Source organism: Tamandua tetradactyla, chromosome 5 (genome assembly GCF_023851605.1).
Source record: "Tamandua tetradactyla isolate mTamTet1 chromosome 5, mTamTet1.pri, whole genome shotgun sequence".
Classification (NCBI taxonomy): Eukaryota; Metazoa; Chordata; class Mammalia; order Pilosa; family Myrmecophagidae; genus Tamandua; species Tamandua tetradactyla.
The window spans coordinates 41728399-41749403 of NC_135331.1; the positions used below are offsets into that span (position 1 = coordinate 41728399).

Sequence of the window (21005 nt, forward strand, 5' to 3'; positions counted from 1 at the left end):
TACTCGGGGCTCTAACTTCAGAACGCCTTCTTCTTTCTCCGTCTGAGATAACCAGATCCTTTTGATGTCATACTGACACGCTGCAGAGCAGGACTTACTGTCGCTCAACACAACTTGATCATACTTACAATATTGCTACACTACCCCCAATAAATAGAAACTCTATTGGCATTAAGGAAAGACATATTTAAGACAAGAAAACAAGCATCCCTGTTCATAGCTTAAAAAATAGCAGGCTATTGCTTGTGATGGTTGTTGGTCATTGTGTGTTAGTTAGATTCAGTTGTCAACTTGGCCAGGTGAGCATACCTAGTCTTGTTGCTGCGGCCATAAGCCAATGGTGCGTGAACCTCATCTGTTGCCAATTACATCTGCAGTCAGCTAGGAGGCGTGTCTGCTGCAATGAGTGACGTTTGACTTAATTGGCTGGTGCTTAAATGAGAGATCGCAATGTAGCACTGCTAAGCAGCTCAGCATTCCTCATCTCAGCACTAGCAGCTCAGCCCAGGCCTTTGGAGATGCAGAAAGAAGTCACCCCGGGGAAAGTTGTTGGAACCCAGGGGCCTGGAGAGAAGACCAGCAGAGACCATCTTGTGCTTTCCACGTAAGAAAGAACCTCAGTGGAAAGTTAGCTGCCTTTCCTCTGAAGAACCAACAAAATAAATCCCCTTTTATTAAAAGCCAATCCGTCTCTGGTGGTGTGTTGCATTCCGGCAGCTAGCAAACTAGAACAGATTGTTTTCATTGTTGCTATTATTTCAGAGGGTTGTGATATGAATTTAATAATTAAAAAATTGAGAGAACATAATTCAATATTAATTTACACCAGTATTTTAAATCCTTTTATTTAATATAGCGGTATATGCTTATCTATGTTTTTTATTAATTGCACCACTGAAATTAGAAATAGACACTATTTATATCTCTGAGATCCCAGAAACTAGAGATACATTAGGAGCTACATGCTTATGCAAAGATTCAGATGGTATCCTGATTCCTAAAAGAAATCAGCCCTCCACCCTGTATAGCCTCTGATGACTGTGTCTTTACTGTGTTCTCAGTTAAGGCACTCTTCTCTTTACTTCATTAAGGGCAACCATTCATTCCTATGATCAGCTAGTTCTTTCAAAGCACCCAGCCCAAGCTAAAATAAAGCAGCACTCTGGCCAGATTTTACAGAATTTGGTTTTAGCAACCGAGTGAAATGAGGTAATATGTATTCTTGAATATCCAGGTAATGTAGGCAAGAGCTAGTTGCTTGATGAGGGTGGAGAGTGGAATCAATCACTGTGAAGGGACATATAGGCAGGCAGCTGGCGTCATCACATTTTATCTAACTCACATCAGCCCTCTCTCCAATTTGATTATCTAGGCCTCTCCTTGCCTGAGCCAACGCTGATTCAAACACGGGTCTACACGCAGATCCTCCAGTGTGTTTTTCACTGTATTATTCAAAAATATTTTCTTGCTATTACATCAAGAATTGAAGTGTTAAACTACCCCGAAAAATTAGTTTTATCTAATTAGGACATGATTTCTAGAAATTGGCTTAAATTATCCACAGTTGTGGGAAAGCCACATAATCAGATAGCTACCTTTCTCAGAAATATAAATATGTAAAGTGATCTATGCAGACAAGAACTATTTAAAATCTTGTCTCCAAGTACTAATTATATAGATAATTTTATTTGCATATTAATTACATGTATTGCTTGGTGTCAGTCAGTAACAGAAGAGGGTTCTAAGAACAGAAACATCTGGTTGGACCCAGGCACCAGACTGAAAAAAACTATATTAAGAGGCTGGTTTGACACAATGATTTACTTTGACACCCTTCATTAGACAGTGCATATAAACCACTATTTAGTTTAAAGCATCTGTGTGTGATTTTTTTTAATCTCTGGAAAATTAAATTACTGAGACATTTGATTTTAAAGTAGCATGCTTGTTCCCTTTTTATTCACACTTTTGCCAAATCATAAAAGGCCAAGTTCAAAAAACAAATTATATGCATATACTAACAAACCTGAACAGACTGGTAGATAAATGTCTAATGGAAGCACTTTCATTGGACTGAGCCAAGAAGAACAGATGCCATATTTCAATTCAACAGTTAAAAACCCTTGTTTTAGGACCAGCATTTTAATATTTTAGATATTTTAGGTAGTCATTCTGCTTCCTTTGATCAAAAGTTGAAATTAGAAAATAAGAGTTAATGAAAGGGAATTCAGAAAAAAAGCTGCTACTATAATAATAAAGCCTAAAAAGTAGGATTAAGCAAACTAAGATACGCATAAGAGTATGTAGCAAATGCCAAAGAGATATCACCAAACTGACGCTACAATAATCAACACTTCAAATTAATGTCTGATTACCAAATAATATTTGCATTCCAAATGATCAAAAGTTAATGTTTGCATTTGTTTGGTGTTTTTTTTTTTTTGGTATTTAAAAAAAATAGAAATACTATTTACATTCCAAGTATGCACAGTCCAATTAAATAAATCTTTATAACATGCCATTCCATTCATCTTTCCTTCTATCCCACATCTATTTATGTCATTACTTGCTCAAGAGTAAAACAGGTATGGTAATGCCTATTACAAATGCCCGAGAGATAGCGGTCATAATGGAAAGCAGAAGAATGTGGTAGCGTAAGAAAGCCATATATTAGGTTTTTGACATTGACAATTTACTTAATGTCTATCAACCTCATTTACCTCCACTGTAAAATGGAGCTAATAATGGAACCTATTTCATAGGGGTTTCCTAAAAATTGATTGGTACCATAAAAGTCACTCTGTTTTTTTTTTTTTTTTGACTCTTTACTGTTAATGCAAGACCACTAAAGAAAGAGACCACTTTCATATATGCTTACATGGGCACACACATGCATACAAACACACACACGCTGTATGATAGGGGAACTACATGCTGCCCCTAGTAGCTCCCTTATCTTCCTGGTGAATAAATTAGTACCTAATAAATTAGGATAGTAACATGCATTATCCTACACCAAGCTATGCCTCAAATGTTGGGAAATCCATATCAGTAAAAGCAGAATGTGATGCCTTGTAACCCAATTAGGGAGTTATCAGGGAGAAATGGGATCTTGTGTAAACTTGAAATCATGCTTTTATGAGCAATCCTTGTCCTGCTCAGATGTGGGGACAAGGAGAGTCCAGACCACCAGTTTATAAGCATCATAACAATGACTCTGCCTTCCTGAAACATCCTTTCCCTACACACAAACATATGCATGCCCACACCAGTGGAGCTTATGGCAGCTTTATCCACTGACCCCCAACTCTCTAATCCTTTCTTGCTACCCTCTAAAAGCAATAGAGGGGGGCAGTGTGATGGTGGCTCAGTGGTAGAATTCTCACCTGCCATGCCAGAGACACAGATTCAATTCCCAGTGCCTGTCTATGCAAAAAATAAAATAAAAATTAAAAGCAACAGAGGGAGGGAATCTTGATATTTCCAAAGTAGAATCCATCTTACTTCTTCTCTGAACCTTTACCTGCTCTCTTTCATTGACTCCTGTGGGAGCTGGCCAGCTGGACAAACCTCACAAAAGCCTTAGGAGACTACAGGGAGGAGAGTGGTGATGGTAGCTTCCCAGGATTTCGGTCTTTGATGGAAGCATCGGTATGTAACCGTGAACAGCTAGGATCTTGGAGTCACACTTCTCTAGGTTGAAATCCCAATTCCTGCATTTTACCAATTATGTCAATTTGGGGACTACCTAACTTCCATCAAAAATGGGAGTGATAGGGTGCACGGGTGGTTCAGCAGTAGAATGTTCGCCTTTCATGTAGGAGACCCTGCACCCTCCCAAAAGAAATGGGAGTGATAATAACGGTACTCAATTAATAGTATCAATGTGAAGATTAAATGAGAAAATGTAAGTTCAGTGCTATATAGCTCACTGCCTAGCACAAAGCAAAAGTTCATTAAACATAAGCCATTCATGTCATTAAATCCCCAGGGATAATTATTTATCCTTCCACCTGCATTTAGGAATTCTTTTTAACAAATGAAGCAAACCTTGGAGCACTAAAATAATGTTTGCGAGAAAGTCCTGTGGTGTCATCGGCTTAAGCCTGGCTACTGGTTAGTGAAAAGGCTCATGAAAATAACATCTGGCCCTGGTTCTTAATTTCCAGCCTCAGACTTAATTTCCAGTCCCTATCAGCAACAATCTGGCATGGGTTCCAAGGTCCTCAGGCAGCTGCATTTGCAGAAAGGTTGTATTTCAGCTCACACTTTTCTTTAGCTGCTGTTATCACAACAGCAAAATTGATACATACAAGTCTAAACATATTCTTAGAGCTTCCTCTGACTAATTAATACTGCCTTATGTGACACATCCACCTCTGGACCCATGAAATGTCTCTTTGCCTTCTTCCTCTACTTCTGTGAATGCAGGTGAGGCAATGGCTACATGCCCTCTTAAGAATTTTTATAACAAACATGTCCATGCAAAATGTAACTTCAAGCCTTCTCAGGCTTTGTTAGAGTTTTAGTGCAGCATGCCTCACCAGCCTCCAAAACGATAGTCACAAACTTATTTTCTCAGAAATCCCAGATTCATCAGAAACCAGAAGTAAAGCATGCAGTGGGTTCGGTATGACGTGCATAATAATCTGCTTGTCAGGGCTCTCAGTGGGAATCAATATTCATGAGCAGTACTTGGGCCCATGTGCTAAATAAACTCTAATTAGGAGTACACGAGGTCTGTGCTGCGCATTAGAACTCAGATCAGTCAGTCAATCAGCAAGGAGAAACCAGCAAGTCGAGTGGCCCTCTCCAGAGCCTCCATCAATTCCCATAGGGAGTTGAAGAAATCAAAGAGCCAAATAACTGTACACAGTAAAAACCTGGCCCGAGGACATGTTAAGCCTGTAAAGTGGTTGTGGATTTTGTGACTCAGCTTCCCCGTTATCCAGAGGTTCGCTGGGTGCCTACTGGGTGCCGAGCACTTTGTCATATTTCACTTCATTTCATTCTCACCGCAGTCCTGGAGGGTCTGTTGAGTCCCATTGTGAAACTGAGAAAATGGAGGCTCAGAGAGAGAAGTGAACACTTTAAGTCTTAAGTGGCTGAACTGGGACTGGAACCCAAGAATGAGCACAAAGCTGAGACTCTTCCCACTAGGTCCCGGCTGCTTTATTTGACAAAACAGGGAGCTGAAAAAGTGTACAACTGTCCCCAGTTATTAGAACGCATGTTTAAAAACAGACAGCATCTTCCTATATGGGGCTCAGTGCTAACACAGAACAAAAATGCATGTGAACAATAGTAACAAAAATAGGGTGGTGCCTTTTTTTATAGGGAGTTAATAGGAAATTAGATAATCCATGAAAGAAAATTGTTCAGAAAAGTACATCTTCAAAAATACTTTCTTTTAAAGCTTTTCATTGAAATATTTCCATTATAAGCCACAGTTCTTTGCCGTGCCAAAATAGAACATGTTGAATACAGTTTACCTTTGGGGGTAGGAATTATCATTATAAACACCAACTTTCCATAGTGCACCATAAAGGAATGATAGCCTCAAGGGTCATGGGAGCTACCAAAGTATATTGAGCCATTTGGACCAATTTTAAGGGAACACTGATACCTGTACTTTTTTTTTTTTTTTTTGCTGGCAGCCACATCTACTCATATCAGTATGCTTTCTGCCAGTGAGTCACTTCCTTTATATTCAACATGTCCCTTTAAGTCAAAAAAGCTGTTTTAGTTAGCTAGCTGCCAGAATGCAACACACCAGAGAGGACTGGCTTTTAATAAAAGGGGATTTATTTCATTAGTTCTTCAGAGGAAAGACAGCTAACTTTCCACTGAGGTTCTTTCTTACGTGGGAAGGCACAGGGTGATCTCTGCTGGCCTTCTCTCCAGGCCTCTGGGTTCCAACAACTTTCCTTGGGGTGATTTCTTTCTGCATTTCCAAAGGCCTGGGCTGAGCTGCGAGTGCTGAGATGAGGTGTGCTGAGCTGCTTGGGCTGTGCTACATTGAGTCTCTCATTTAAGCACCAGCCAATTCAGTCAAAGGTCATTCATTGCAGCAGGCACGCTCCCTAGCCGACCGCAGATGTAAGCAGCAACAGATGAGGTTCAGATGCCATTGGCTCATGTCCACAGCAACAGAACTAGGTGCTTTCACCTGGCCAAGTTGACAACTGAATCTAACTACCACACAAGCTTATTTAGAAACAATAGGAACTAAGATCTTTATGAAAGTGTTTGCAAATCTCCTATAAAATCTAACATGTTAAGGAATCTATTAATAAAATTTAATGCAACCATGTAGCATTGCAGAATAATAATTTGAACATATCAATATATACCACATATTAATCTCAAAATGGCAACTAAAATCATCCTTAGTGGTGGAAGACAAGAAGAATTCCTATAAATCTGTATTTAAAAAAAAAGACAGCCCCCTTTCACCACTTTTACCTATCATTCTTCAGATAGTTCAGCCAGTGTGACAAAGCAAGGGAAAAAATAGCTTTGGAAATGAAGTAGAAAGTATAATTCTTTGCAGCAGAGCTAACAACGCTAAAGACATAACAAAAAATTATTTAGAAGTAAAAAGATAGTTTTTTATAAATTAACTAAGTGCCCAAAAGATTATTATAACCAGATCAATAACTTTTGACAATAAGATGAATGATAGTCTGAAAATTAATGGGAAGAAATCACTCAATTTGCAATAAAAAAAACTATGAATAAATAATAACAAATCTACACAATTTTACTGAATAGAAAAGACATTTTAAATAAACATACAACTATATTATCTTACTTTAGTAAAAATGAGATACTATTCAAATTAGTTCTCAATTTAATGCAATTCCAACCAAAAGCCCATTTTTCCCTAACTTGACAAAATTATTCTGATAAAATCTTTGTTATAGATACATGTAATGACTCAAGAACATTTGAAAAGAACAGGAGATAATTTATCAAATGTCAAAATTTATTATGATTAATTATGGTTTGGTTCTTACAAAAGAATGGGAAAACAGATCTATGGAGCCAAGCAGAAATTCCCAAATAGACAAAATACATGAAAATATTTGTGTATATAATAAAGATGGCATTTTGGAAACCTAAATGTTGAAGGCAGGCAAGCCTTTGTTCAAAAGCCCAGCTTCACTGCTTACAAATTGTGCAACTAGGAAGAAGGTATTTAAACTTTCTGCACAACAATTTCCCCATAAGAAAAATGATGGTAATACTGATAATATCAAATAAAATAATGTATGTCAAGCTGTACCTGGACCACATTAAACAATAATAGATGATAGTTATTATTGGTATAATGATGTGTTTGAACACTTAAATTATTTGATAATAAACCTAATCAGATCTCAGCCTTATGCAATAACCTAAAGTAAACTTCAGATGGAGAGTCATTGTCTGAGTCCAAGTGAAAATGGCAGGATGTAACTTCCCAGAGTTTGGGGAAGAGGCCAGACTAGAGCTTCAAATGTGGGTGTCATGAACATAATGCTGATGGGACGGCTGCCAGGCCATCCAAGTCAGGCCAGGCAACTCTAATTCCTTACTGAAATATTTTTACGGGAACATTTCCCCCTGAGTCACAGTTATTGGCCCTGCAAAACAGAATATATTTTACAAATAGTTTTTCTTTTGAAGGATTACCATTATAAACACCTATTTTCATACTGTGCTATCAGAGAATGAGATCTTCAATAAGAGACAATGAGATTGTGGCATGAGATTACTTGGGAGAGGTGCAGGATAACAATCTCACGTAAAGATCAGATGAGTTGTGCTTCATGTCACGTGGTGAGGGCTAAGTGTTTGGTACCATTATTGTTACTGTCTTTTGTTTTGTTTGGGGCTAGGGGGAAGGGGGTGCATGGTCCAGGAATTGAACCCAGGTCTCCTGCATGGCAGGTGAGCATTCTATCACTGAACCACCCATGCACCTTTTTTTTTATTATTAATTTATAAATTTTTTTAAAACACCAATAAACACCAAACAAACACAAATATTCTTAACTTTTGATTGCTCCGTTATATATATATAATCAGTAACCATCACATAGTTGCATATTCATCGTCATGATCATTTCTTGGAACATTTGCATCTATTCAGAAAAGATATAAAGAGAAAACAGAAAAAAATTCATACGTACCGTATCCCTTACCCCTCCTCTTCATTGATCACTAGCATTTCAATCTAAATTTATTTTAACATTTGTTCCCCCTATTATTTATTTTTATTCCATATGTTTTACTCATCTGTTGATAAGGTAGATAAAAGGAGCATCAGACACAAGGTTTTCTCAATCACACAGTCACATTGTGAAAGCTATATCATTATACAATCATCTTCAAGAAACATGGCTACTGAAACACAGCTCTACATTTTCAGGCAGTTCCTTCCAGCCTCTCCATTACATCTTGACTAACAAGGTGATATCTACTTAACGTGTAAGAATAACCTCCAGGATAAACTCTCGACTCTTTTTTGAGTCTCTCAGCCATTGACACTTTATTTTGTCTCATTTCACTCTTCCCCCTTTTGGTCAAGAAGGTTCTCTCAATCCCTTGATGCTGAGTTCCAGCTCATTCTAGGATTTCTGTTCCATATTGCCAGGAAGGTCCACACCCCTGGGAGTCATGTCCCACATAGAAAGGGGGAAGGTGGCCATGCACCCTTTTTTACTGTTGTTTTTTATTTCAGGTTTCTCCCAGTTTTCCAAGAATGAAATTAAAAGAATGGTGTGTAGATTTATCCATAAGGATATCCATGTGTAGGGGGTAATTTGCCTGTTTTGGAGAAGGGTGATAGTGGCTGCAGATCAGCACTGACCAATAAAAAAAATAATGCAAGCCTCTGCAAACTTTATATTACTGAGGTGAAATTCATATAACTTAAAATTAATCACTTTGTGGCATTTAGTACATTCACAAGTTGAGCAACCACCTCTTCTATCTGTTCCAAGACACTTTCATCACTCCAAAAGGGAACTCTGTACCTATTAAGCAGCTATTTCTTCTTCCCCTTTCCCCAACCCTGGCAAATACCAATTTGATCTCTGCCTCTCTGGATTTATCTATTCAGGATATTTCATATAAATGGAGTCATACAGTCATGTGACCTTTTGTGTCTGTCTTCTTTTCCTTAGCTACATATGTTTGTGGTTTTTCTGTGTTGTCGCATATGTTGGCACTTCATTTCTTCTTATGGCTGAATGACATTCCATTGTATACATATACAAAATGTATTTGTCCATTCATTTAGTGATGGACACCTGGATTATTTCCATCCTTTGACCTATTGTGAATAGTGCTGCTATAAACAAGTGTATGCATATATTTGTTCAACTATCTGTCTTCAATTCTTTTGGGTATATCCTAGGAGTTGAATTCCTGGGTCATATGGTATTTCTATGCTTGACCCACACAAGTCACTTAAAATGCTCTAGTAGCTACATTTTAAAAAGTAAAAAGAAACAGATGTAATCCATTTTAATGGTGTATTTTATTTGACCCAATATATACAAAATATTATTATGGCATGTCATCATGCCATGGTGAAAATTATTGAAGAGATATGTGACATTCTTTTTTCATTCTAAGTCTTCAAAATCCAGTGTCTATTTTACATGTTCAGCAATGTCTATTTTCAGATGAGTCACGTTTTACACGTGCAGTGGCTACCACATGAGAGAGTGCAGCTCTAGATAAACGGGGAGCTGAAAAGCCAGACACATGGCATGTCTAAAAGATATGCTCATGGAGAATAATGAAGAAACAGGACATACCTGATCGAAGATAAAGGAATGGGAAGAGAAAGTTTCTGCAAAGGAAAGATAGATGTGGTTTTCTTTTTCCTGTAAATGTATATTTAATCACCCTTCCGTCAAACAGAATTCTGATTCATGATCTGCAAGAAGAAATTGAGAAACAATTTGATGTTAAAGATAGACCAGGCTATCACAGCTATGCAAAATACCCTAACTGGGACACAGTATTGTATAAAATGCTTACCCTTTGAAAAAAGTCACCTTCAACATTTGTTGTCATTGAGCTTCCTTTTATTCTAATTCCTCAAAATTGGCTTTGTTCCTAAGATCATTAGTTGGACTGACAAAATGGTCAAATAAGCACCCTAAAATGATTTCTTGTCTTAAAATTGGAATGACTGTTGAAGAATCCACTATATGTTCTCAGGGTAACTAAATTCAAGAATCAGTGACTCTTATGGGAAAAATGAATTTAAAAGTGCTTTGTAACTGACCATATCTACAGTTTGTAAAAATAAGCAAAACGAGGGAAGTTCTTGGATGGTCCATGCCCAGTGTTGGGGTGGTAGCTGAGATGGCTTTTGGCAGGGCTTCAGGTGAGGACATGCGCTGTGAAACTGGACCTGTTGACACTGCAATGGGCATCCATTTAGCCTCAGGTTCTCTTGCTTTTGTACATGGTGACATAGCATTCAGCTGCCACTCGTAGCTGTGGAAAGCGGGGGTGGGCGGTCAGCAGGCATGAGAAGTGTTTGGATTTTTTTTAGTTAAATGTGGTAATTTTTAAGCTGTTTTTAAACAACCTCTAGAATGATTCATTGTCAGCAGAGTGAAGGCCACTGCATCGAAGTTCAAGAACCTTCTGTTCTTAAACACAATTTGTGACATTCTGTTATTTTTTGTTTGTATAGAATGCTGAGATGTTTTTGAAGTGAAATAAACAGTATTACTTTTTTTAAAAAAAAGTACTTTGTGATGCTTTAAGCCAATTTTGAAACCATAAAAAGTCTTCCCTTTTGAAGAACATTTAAGTTCTAGGCATACATTCAAGAGAAAAAGTGACAGGTGGTTTTTAGGTAGAGCCAAGAAAATAGCTGAATAAATTACTTGTCAGAGGTTACAAGTGAACAGACCAGACAAAATCCCATCCCATAACTCTCTAAAAGAGTTTGTGAACTCCTGGGTATTTAAAACAGTCTTCCACCCATTAAAATTGATAAAATTGATGAATGAAGGCCACAAGAAAATATAAATTTAAATAATACAGCATTGTGGGATTACAGTATGTAGAAATATGAACAGTAAGTGAATCATTTCAACCTGGGTTGATGGAGCACTCCATTCTATTACTGGGCCAGCAAAGGCCATTCAACGCTACTGCATTTGTTACATTCAAAGACACCACTCCCTGAGACAGCCCCTAAATAACCGGGAAGTCCTCCTTACCCTGAATTTTCACCCCTTCATTTTCTCCAACCACTCAAAACAAATATAAACTCCCTTCAAAATGACAACCCTTCAAATACACAACCACTCTCTGCCATCCCTCCATTTCTCTCAACTCCAAACACAGCTCCAGAATCTTTTCTAGTCCAGGAAAAATATCCCCATTTTAGGAAGCCAGACAAACAAAAGCAAGTGGTGAAAACAGATATGATTTTATAACCGATTTCTCAGACCAAAGAATGCTATCAGTAAAATAAGGAAAAACAACAGTGATTTTTAAAGTCCTGCAAACAACTCTGAACAGTAGTACAAAAAACATTTTAACTAAGCTATATAATAGTTTATGAATTATGTATAGATGTTTAAGGATATGCACGGTAGTGCTCTCTGTGCATACACAGCTACGCATTTAACAAGAGACAAGGAAAACATTGCTTTGAAAAGAATATGAATGAGTTATTGGACAGCAAGGGATCACTGTGTGAGCTCATGCAAAATAATATCTTAAACTCATTTTTAAATAGGTTGGGAAAGGAGATGAAAAAAGGAAGGCTATTTTTAAGGACTGTGGCATTCATGCACAAGAATGGATCTCCCCAGCATTCAACCAGCGGTTTGTCTATCAGGAAAGTGAATCGGAGCATTCAAAATTCTCCTGTGATTGTCAAGTTGCCAGCACTTAGCTGAGCGGCCACATCCCTTTCCTAGTGAGTGCAGTTCCACTTAACTAGAAGAGTCCACGTTTGCTGCTGTCAGGAAATAAATGATCAGGATTTTTCTCATCATTGCAGTTTTTTTTATCAAATGACACCTTCAGTCAAACTTCTTGAACTCTAGCTGGTACTTTATGAAACCAAAAGAAATTTTTATTTAGTATAATATGAACGTTTTTCTTATAAACATTCAGATATGGAAAGTTGGAAACCTACTTCGTATTACCATCTAGAAACTTGACCTTACTTCAATGAGCTCAAAGAACAGATCCTTAGTTCCTTTTTAGATATTTTATTGGTCACACATGTATTTGGAATTTCTATACTTAAATTTCCTTTCCAGGTGAAAAATAACCACTTTTTTTTAAGGTAAATCCAGTTTGTAGGGAGATGCCCTTGTTATTTCTCTCACTCTAGCTCTATTGTATAATTCCTACTATTTTTTAACTTTCTCCTTCTGCCAGCTATTGCTTATAGGACACTGACGGAACACACTCAGCAACAGCTGGGCATGGATAGTTTCACTAGGACAGAATCTGTAAATAGAATTAATTTATGCCTGTAGTTATTTTAGCCTTCCCAACTGAAGGCTGAGAGCTCCTCTTACTTAGTCCATAAAGAAGCCCAGATAATAGGGCTGCAAGAAATTTCTTGGCTACAAGTACAAACATACCTAGAGAAACAGGTGGTCGTGATGATAGTACAACATTGTGATTTTGAAAGTGGTTAAAAGGGGAAATCCCAGGTTGTATATATGTTATTAGAGTGAAGATTTTTTTTAAATCATAGAACTGTACAACACAAACAATGAACCCTAGGGTAAACTATGGACTCAAGTTAAAAGTATAATTAGAATGATATTGCTTCAACAATTATGACAAAGGTTCTGCATGAATGCAAAGTGTTCATAATAGAGAAAACTGTGGGAGGAGTATATGGGAACTCTGTACACTCACAACGTCTCTACTCTTTTTCAAATGTGGCTGCAAAGATTTTCCAAAAATGGTGATAGAGATTTTAGATAGTCACAGAGACTTCAGATAATTGAAGAAATTTCTGACATGTGAGAAAAAAAGTTGACTGGTCAATCCCTAAATTCTTGAGATTTTTTAACTCTAGAACAGATCCTTCTTTAATTCTATTTATAAATATTTTCCAACTCTTCTCCAATTTTTTAATCTCCCTGTTTTCAGACCCAATCTATATTTAACCTGAAGAATGAGAGAAAAAGAATCCATTTAAAACAAGTTGTAGTGCTCATTTTCCAGTTGACTTCCATTCTTCCTATGAAATGCATCTTCCATGCTACATTCTTCTGTCTTCTATTTGGGTTATTTGTTTTTGTGCAGTTTAGAGAAAATATGTTTGAAATCTACCTGTGTGATCTTGGGCAAATTACTCAAGGAGTGGTAATTATGACAATTAAAACTTTCCTTGTGGCAGCTAAACTTCACATCATTAATTTTTTCCCCACCCCTACAGGCAACCAAAACTTATAGGAAAAGCAAAATTATGACCAAACTCCTGGACCGAATGAATTTTTATGTTCTTCCTGTGTTCAACACTGATGGATATATTTGGTCATGGCCATGGAGACTGCTCTGTATGTACTTATTTGTATTTAAATGATATATTATTTATTGACTTTTTAATGGACATCGATTGTTATGCTTTAAGCTTAAGATTTGTATAACTAGTTAATCCCAGTTTTGAAAAGAATATTTTTAAAAACCTCAGTTTCAGATAAAAACAAGCATAATTTCCTAGTTGCATAGATGTCCTTAAAATGATATGAAATTTTTGCTCTGCAAAAGTAACTTCCAAAAGTGCAATCAAACAATAATTTAAAAAGATAATTATGAGCATGCATGATACAGCAAATATATATTCTAGCTGAGAATAAATGGCCTTTAAAGACATTATAGAAACACTGATTTCTAAGCAAAAGTCATTATAGTCCATCACACTGGGACAGGGTTTGAGGCGTACTCATTGTATTTAAAAAGTACATAAAGAGAGACAGATGTCTGTCTGTCTATCTGTCTTTTAACAGAATCCGTTAGTGCCCTGTTGTTGGTAGGATTAATATCGAACTTTCAAATACTATCAAATTATGGTATTTTCTGAAAATTGTGCTCCAGCAACTACAATTTGACTTCAATTATAACTGAATCTCTATAAATAGCGGAAGATGTAATGAAACTATTATTTCAGTGACAGGTAATATCAGAACCATTGGTCATTTTCTGATACTGAGGACTAATCAACAGTTTTTAAAAATTAACTGAATTACTTCTTCATGACCTAAGAATATTAATATAAGAAACCACACTTCCAAAAATATTATAAATTATAAGAAAACAAGATTTTTTTCTTTGTAATAGAGGGCGTAAAATTAACTAGATAAATTTCAAGTAAAGCTGTAGCCCCCTGCAGAAAGACTCTGAAATTGAAAAATACAAAGTAATTTTGTGTAAATACTTCCATCATTCAGTCCTTCAGAACACATGTAAAGGATAAAACGTTCCAAGAACCAAAACTCCAGGTGTATCAGTACTGACCTTAGCAGGAATTTTAACGTCTCATGAAGCTGTGAGTAGCAGGCTTGGTCTCCAGAAAAATTACAGTAAAGAATGTTTAACTACCAACCTTGGCAAAGGCAGCTACTTATTTCAGTAAAGATGGGTCATCTGTAAGTGTGATTTTCTTACCTACAAAGTGAAAGACAATTATCACTACCATAGAAGGGTGATGAAGGTGTTTGCTGTGTAGGGGAAGGAGTGAGGAGGACGTGGGGATGGTCGTTTATCAACCTATCTCTTGCTTATTAGTTCTCACTTGCTAACAAAATCAGACACAGTCCAGATGTGTCTGCACATCTGCAGAGACGCCTCAGGTCCCTACCTGTCCATGGTCTAATAAAAGATGAGCAGTACCCAAATAGTTAAAACCAATGAACAGATACTGCTTCAGATGTTAGCACCCTGCTGAGCAAAGAAATTGGAAGGTTTAGCCAACATGCAATGAAAAGCAAAAGCCTGTTAGATTAGGTGATGCTATATTTGCTATGGAAATATGACTTTATCATAAAATGTAAAATGTCATTAAAAATAAATTTAAAATAATGATATAAAATGTAGTATTAAGTCCATGCACCACTGCCCCAATTCACATATTGTTTTCACTCCCTAATTTTGTTGAAAATACCACCTCAGCTTTTCATGCTCTTCTGCCATAATGAATGCAGTAGGAGCAGCCAGTCCTAATCGAGAGCCCCTGGCTGAAACCAGCGGCAGAACTCAGGCTCGAGCAGGTCATTTACAACCAATCCCCAGCTGCTAGGAGATGGGGTGGAAATGGCTCCATTCCCTGCGCTGTTCCAGGTATTATTCTCGTGACCCCGGTAAGAGGAGAGGAAATCAATGAGGCCGGAATGTTCCTGAAGACGACGTCTTTTGCAATCTGATGTGTGCGCCCAAGTCAATCTGCAGTGGTGGTGACGAGAGACGGGTTCCACCCTGCGGGTCAAGGAGGCTAAAGTGGTCACAGCATGGGGTGAACCCGCGCGGGCAGGGGAGGGAGCGTGCTCTCATCCGCGCGTGTTCTGTGCAGCTTTCCCGGACACCAAAAATCCACGCAGCAATAGCTATGGGGACCGGTACCCGAGCCGCAGAAAGAGACGAAAGCCTGTTACTGGCTTCTTTCGAGACCACCCGAAATCAATCAAGGCCAGCATCACCTTCCATTGGTATGCCCAGATGCTACTGCTTTCCCGTGTGACATATGTGGAAATCCGCAGCACCCCACGAGGACCTGGTACGCAGAAAACAGTCCGTGGGTTCGGCATTGGCACCCCCGTGGCCTCTCAGTCTGCTCTTTCACATCTTGGGTCCTGTGGAGAGAAGTTCACATGTTAGTCCCCAAGTAAAGAACTAATGGAGGTTACCTTGGAGTTAAAATCATAATCCTTACGTTCATTTTTAATCTAATAAAAGTGTATAGATAATAGCATATTTAAATGTGATGCTAAGAAAAAGCCAAGAGAGAGTGGAGACTAGGCCAGCCATCCAGATTAGAATTCTGTTCTACCACACAACTCCTTTTTTTGGAGTTGAATATTTTTCATAAAACCACACGCACAACAAAAGCCTAATAATAGAACATCAAAGCCCTCTGCTTGTCCCATCCCCTAGATGTAACAGAGCCATTGTATTTTATACCCCTATCAACTTGTAAAGGATATTGATGTTTTTACTCCAAAGAAGAACATAATAAATGTTTCTGAAACTTCCTTACTAAGGACACATTGTCTTTACAGAACTATAATCCACTAAGCATCCTTTTACTTTCAATGAAAACTGGTATGATCAGATTAACTTTAAAAAGAAAAAGAACTCTGCATATGGGTTCCAATAAATTCCAAGAACTGGCAGGGCAAATAGAAAGATAAATGGATAAATATTCTGAATTGCTATAGAAAAAAAGCAGGTAACAAATACAGCAGATAAAAGTTTCGTGTCCTTAATTGCACATGGTGGTCAAAAACTATAGCCCATCCTGTAAAAGCTGTGGTTCAAATACAGCCTCGTCACAAACAAAATTTTTTTAAAGATCACAAATAAACTGATCCCAATCAATTATAGTCAACACAACATTTAATTCTGAATTGGTGTAGAGACATGAACTAGTCATAAAACCATCTGTGTACTTACGACAAATATGTAAGCAAACTGTGACTCATAGAGCAATTTATTTAACCAGTCTGCTGAGAATCTGAACTAATGAGTTTGATTATTTTACACAGAGATAGAGCAATGCAATTTAAATCCACCCTTTTTAAATGATTGAAAAATACTATATATACAACAAACCACTTTGGGTAAAATAACTGCTTATACAAAAACTAAATTGAAGAAAAAATGTTATTTCTTAATTATGCACTTTATACATATAGACTGAAAAATCTTTTGGGGGGGTGCAAACGTTAGTGGGCATATTCTATTAAAGTTCATTCTGATAATCAGTCTCAAAACACTTTAATATTTATTAAAGGTCGTGAAATGCCTCTCTGGTAGAGAAGCCCTAATCCAACAGAACTTCTTTAGAGAGACCTCAAACATTTCTCCTCCCTTGGCACACTTAAATCAGAGTGGGAAAAGTTCTGTGGCAATATGGGACCTATAAAGACAAAGGAAGGAGGAACATGGGAAAGACTAGAGAAATTGACTTTGGAAGAGAGAAATGTCTGAAGCCAGAAAAAGAGTCTGAGAAGAAAGAAGTATATATTTTAAAAGACAGAGAGAGAGAGGAAACAGAAGGGGGAGGAAGGGAGAGGGGAAGGAAAGGAGAAAGGAAGGGAATTGGCAAAGTGGGAGGGTGGAAAGGAGGGAGGAAAGAAGGAAAGAGAAAAGAAGAAGAGAGGAAGGATAGAGGGAAGAAGGGAGCACGGGAAAGAGGGAGAAAAGAAAGGAATAGACATACAAAATAAAATGACATTATTGTATATAATTGATTTCATAGTTAGAAGAGTTTTACAGTGGCAACATCTTACTGAAAATAAATTTCTCCGTGAACCATTTATGTTATGTTGATCAAGTGACCACCAGTGAACTTGACTTTTTAAATCTCCAATAAATTAAGGGCATTTACATAATATAGTATTGTTCCACTCTAACTTTCCTTTCTCTCCAGACCAAAGTTACAAAAATTGGCACAGATGGAAACCGGCTACATCTATGGCCCATTAGCACCAAAACTTCATAAGTTTTTCTCTATTACTGGCTACATCATTTTCCCTAACTCTTCTTCATAGATATTAAAGAAAAGTATAGAATTCACAAATTAGGGTTAAAACATCTGGAATTATGGGATTTCTCATTTAAATTCCAGCTTTCACAGGAGGTTCTGAATTATACATGAATCTAGGGGATAGACTCTACCTTTTTAATAAAAAATTTTCTAGTAACAAATTATACTGAACTTTTATAACAAGGTTACAAGGTCAACAGAAGTTATTAACTTAAGCAAATTTACAGTTTAATATACCCACCTGCCTGTTCCCCACCCCTTACCCCACCAACATTTTATCCTCAGAGGAACTAATAAGAATTAATTGGGGAGGAGTCTCCATTCTTTATTCTTTCTTTTTTTAAAATATATATTTTTTTCATTAGAGAAGTTGTAGGTTTACAGAAAAATCATGCAGAAAATACAGTTCCTATATACCACCCCCATTATTAACACTTTGCAATTAGTGTGGTACCTTTTTTACAGTTGATGAAAGAATATTATAATTATACTCATAACTATAGTCCATAGTTTACATTAGGGTGAATTTTTTTCCCCATATACCACCCTATTAATAGCACCTTGCATTAGTGTGGTACATTGTTGGAATTGACTAAGGAACATTTTTATAATTGTACTATCAATTATAGTCCATCATTTACACTAGGTTTTACTGTGTTGTACAGTTCCATGTTTTTTCTTTTACTTTTATTCTCGCAATCCATATACGACCTAAAATTTCCCTCTTTTAACCACATTTACATATATAATTCAGCACTGTTGATTACATTCACAGTTTTATGCCACCATCACCATCATCCACTTTCAAAATTTTACTCTCAACCCAAATACGAATTCTTTACAATTTAAGCATTAACTTCCCATTTCTTACCCCCCAACCCACACTCTGGTAACATATATTCTAGATTCAGACTCTATGAGTTTACTTATTCTAATTATTTGATATCAGTGAGACCATACAATAGTTGTCCTTCCACGTCTTATTTATTTCACTCAAGGTGATGTCTTCAAGTTTCATTCATGTGGTTGCATAAGTCAGAACTTGATTCTTCTTTTAGGGTTGAATATTATTCCATTGTATGAATAGACCATGTTTTGTTTATCCATTCACTGGTTGATGGACACTTGGGTTGCTTCCATTTTTTAGCAATTGTGAATAATGCCACGATAAACATCAGTAGGTGAATGTCTGTTCAAGTCCCATCTTTCAGTTATTTTGGGTATATACCTGCCATTGGGATTGGCAGATCATATGGTAATTCTCTACTGAACTTTTTGAGGAACAGCCAACTGTCTTCCACAGTAGCTGGACCACTTTACATTCCCCCTAGAAATGAATGAGCCTTCCTGTTTCTCCACATCTTTTCCAATACTTGTAATTTTCTGTTGTTTTTTTTCATAGTAGCCATACTAGTACGTGTGAAATGATATCTCATTGTGGTTTTGAATTGCATTTTCCTAATAGCTGATGATGTTGAGTGTCTTTTCATGTAGTTTTTAGCTACTTGTATAACCGCTTTGGAAAGAAATATCTATTCAAGCCTCTTGCCCATTTTGTAATTAGGTTGTTTTGTCTTTTTATTGTTGAGTTGTAGGATTTCTTTATTTATTGAGTATATTAAACCCCTAACAGATGTATGGTTTCCAAAATTTTTTCCCGAATTGAGTAGGTTGTCATTTCACTTTCAGGATAAAGTTCTTTGATGCACAAAAGTTTTTAGTTTTGATGGGGTCCTATTTATCTATTATTTTCTTTTGTTGCTTGTGCTTTGGGTGTAAAGTCTAAGAAACTATTGCCTAATGCAAGATCCTAAAGATGCTCATCTATGTTTTCTTCTAGGAGTTTTATAGTTTTGGTTCTTTTATTTTTGGACTTTAATCCATTTTCAGTTAATTTTTGTATAAGGTGTGAGGTAGGGGCCCTACTATATTCTTTTGCATATGAATACCCAGTTCTCCCAGCACCATTTGTTGACAAGACAATTCTTTCCCAATTGAGTCAATTAGACAGTCTTGCAAAAATCAGTTGACCATAAAAAAAAATCAATTAGCCATAGATGTGAGGATATATTTCTGAATTTTTAATTTGATTTCATTGGTCTAAATATCTATCCTTGTGCTAAAACCATGCTGTTTTGACAGCTGTAGCTTTGTAATAAGCTTTAAAGTCAAGAAGTGTGAATTTTGAGTCATGCTTTAATAAGCTTTAAAGTCAGGAAGATGGTTTTGGCCATTTGGAGCTGCTTACCCTTCCAAATAAACTGGACAATTGGCTTTTCCATTTCAGCAAAGTAAGCTGTTGGAATTTTGAGTGGGATTGCATTGCATCTGCAAATCATTTTGGGTAGAAGAGACATTTTAACAATATTTTGTTTTCCAATCCATGAGCATGAAATGTCCTTCCATTTATCTAGATCTTCTTTGATTTCTTTAAGCAAACTTTTGTAGTTTTATATATATGAATCATTTACATTGTGGTTAAATTTATCCCTAGATAAATGATTCTTTTAGATAGTATTGTAAATGGAATGTTTTTCTTGATTTCCTCCTCAAATTTCTCATTACTAGTGTATAGAAACATTACTGATTTTTGCATGTTAATCTTGTACTGAACTCGTTTATTTGCTCTAGTAGCTTTGTTGTAGGTTTTTTAGTACTTTCTATATATAGGATAATGTTGCCTACATATGATAAAGTTTTATTTCTTTCTTTCCAATTTGCATACCTTTTATTTCTTTTTCTTACCTAATTGTTCTGGCTAGAACTTCCAACATAATGTTGAATAACAATGGTGACAGTGGGCATCCTAGTCTTGTTCCACATCTCAGAAGGAAAGCTTTCAGTCTTTCACCATTGATTATTATGTTAGCTGTGGATTTTTCATACATGTCCTTTATCATGTTGGAATGATTTTCTTCTAGTTCTACTTTTCTAAATGTTTTTATCGAGAAGGGGTGCTGGATTTTGCCAAATGCCCTTTCTGCATCAGTCAAGATGATGATGTATTTTTTCCCTTGGTTTCATTAATATGGTATATCACATTAATTGATTTTCTTATGTTGAATCACTCTTACATACCTTGGATAAATCTCACTGTATTATGGTTAATGAATATTTTAATGTGCTGTTGAATTCGATTTGCTAATATTTTGTTGAGGATATTTGTATCTATATTCATAAAAGAAATTGGTCTATAATTTTCTTTTCTTGTAGTGCCTCTATCTGGCTTTGGTGTGAGAGTGAT

The 21005-nt window shown here is 36.7% G+C and overlaps 1 pseudogene; it reads left to right on the plus strand.

The window, feature by feature from the left end:
* Positions 1-21005, plus strand: part of LOC143683071 (mast cell carboxypeptidase A-like) — a 39253-nt pseudogene that overhangs the window by 5178 nt on the left and 13070 nt on the right.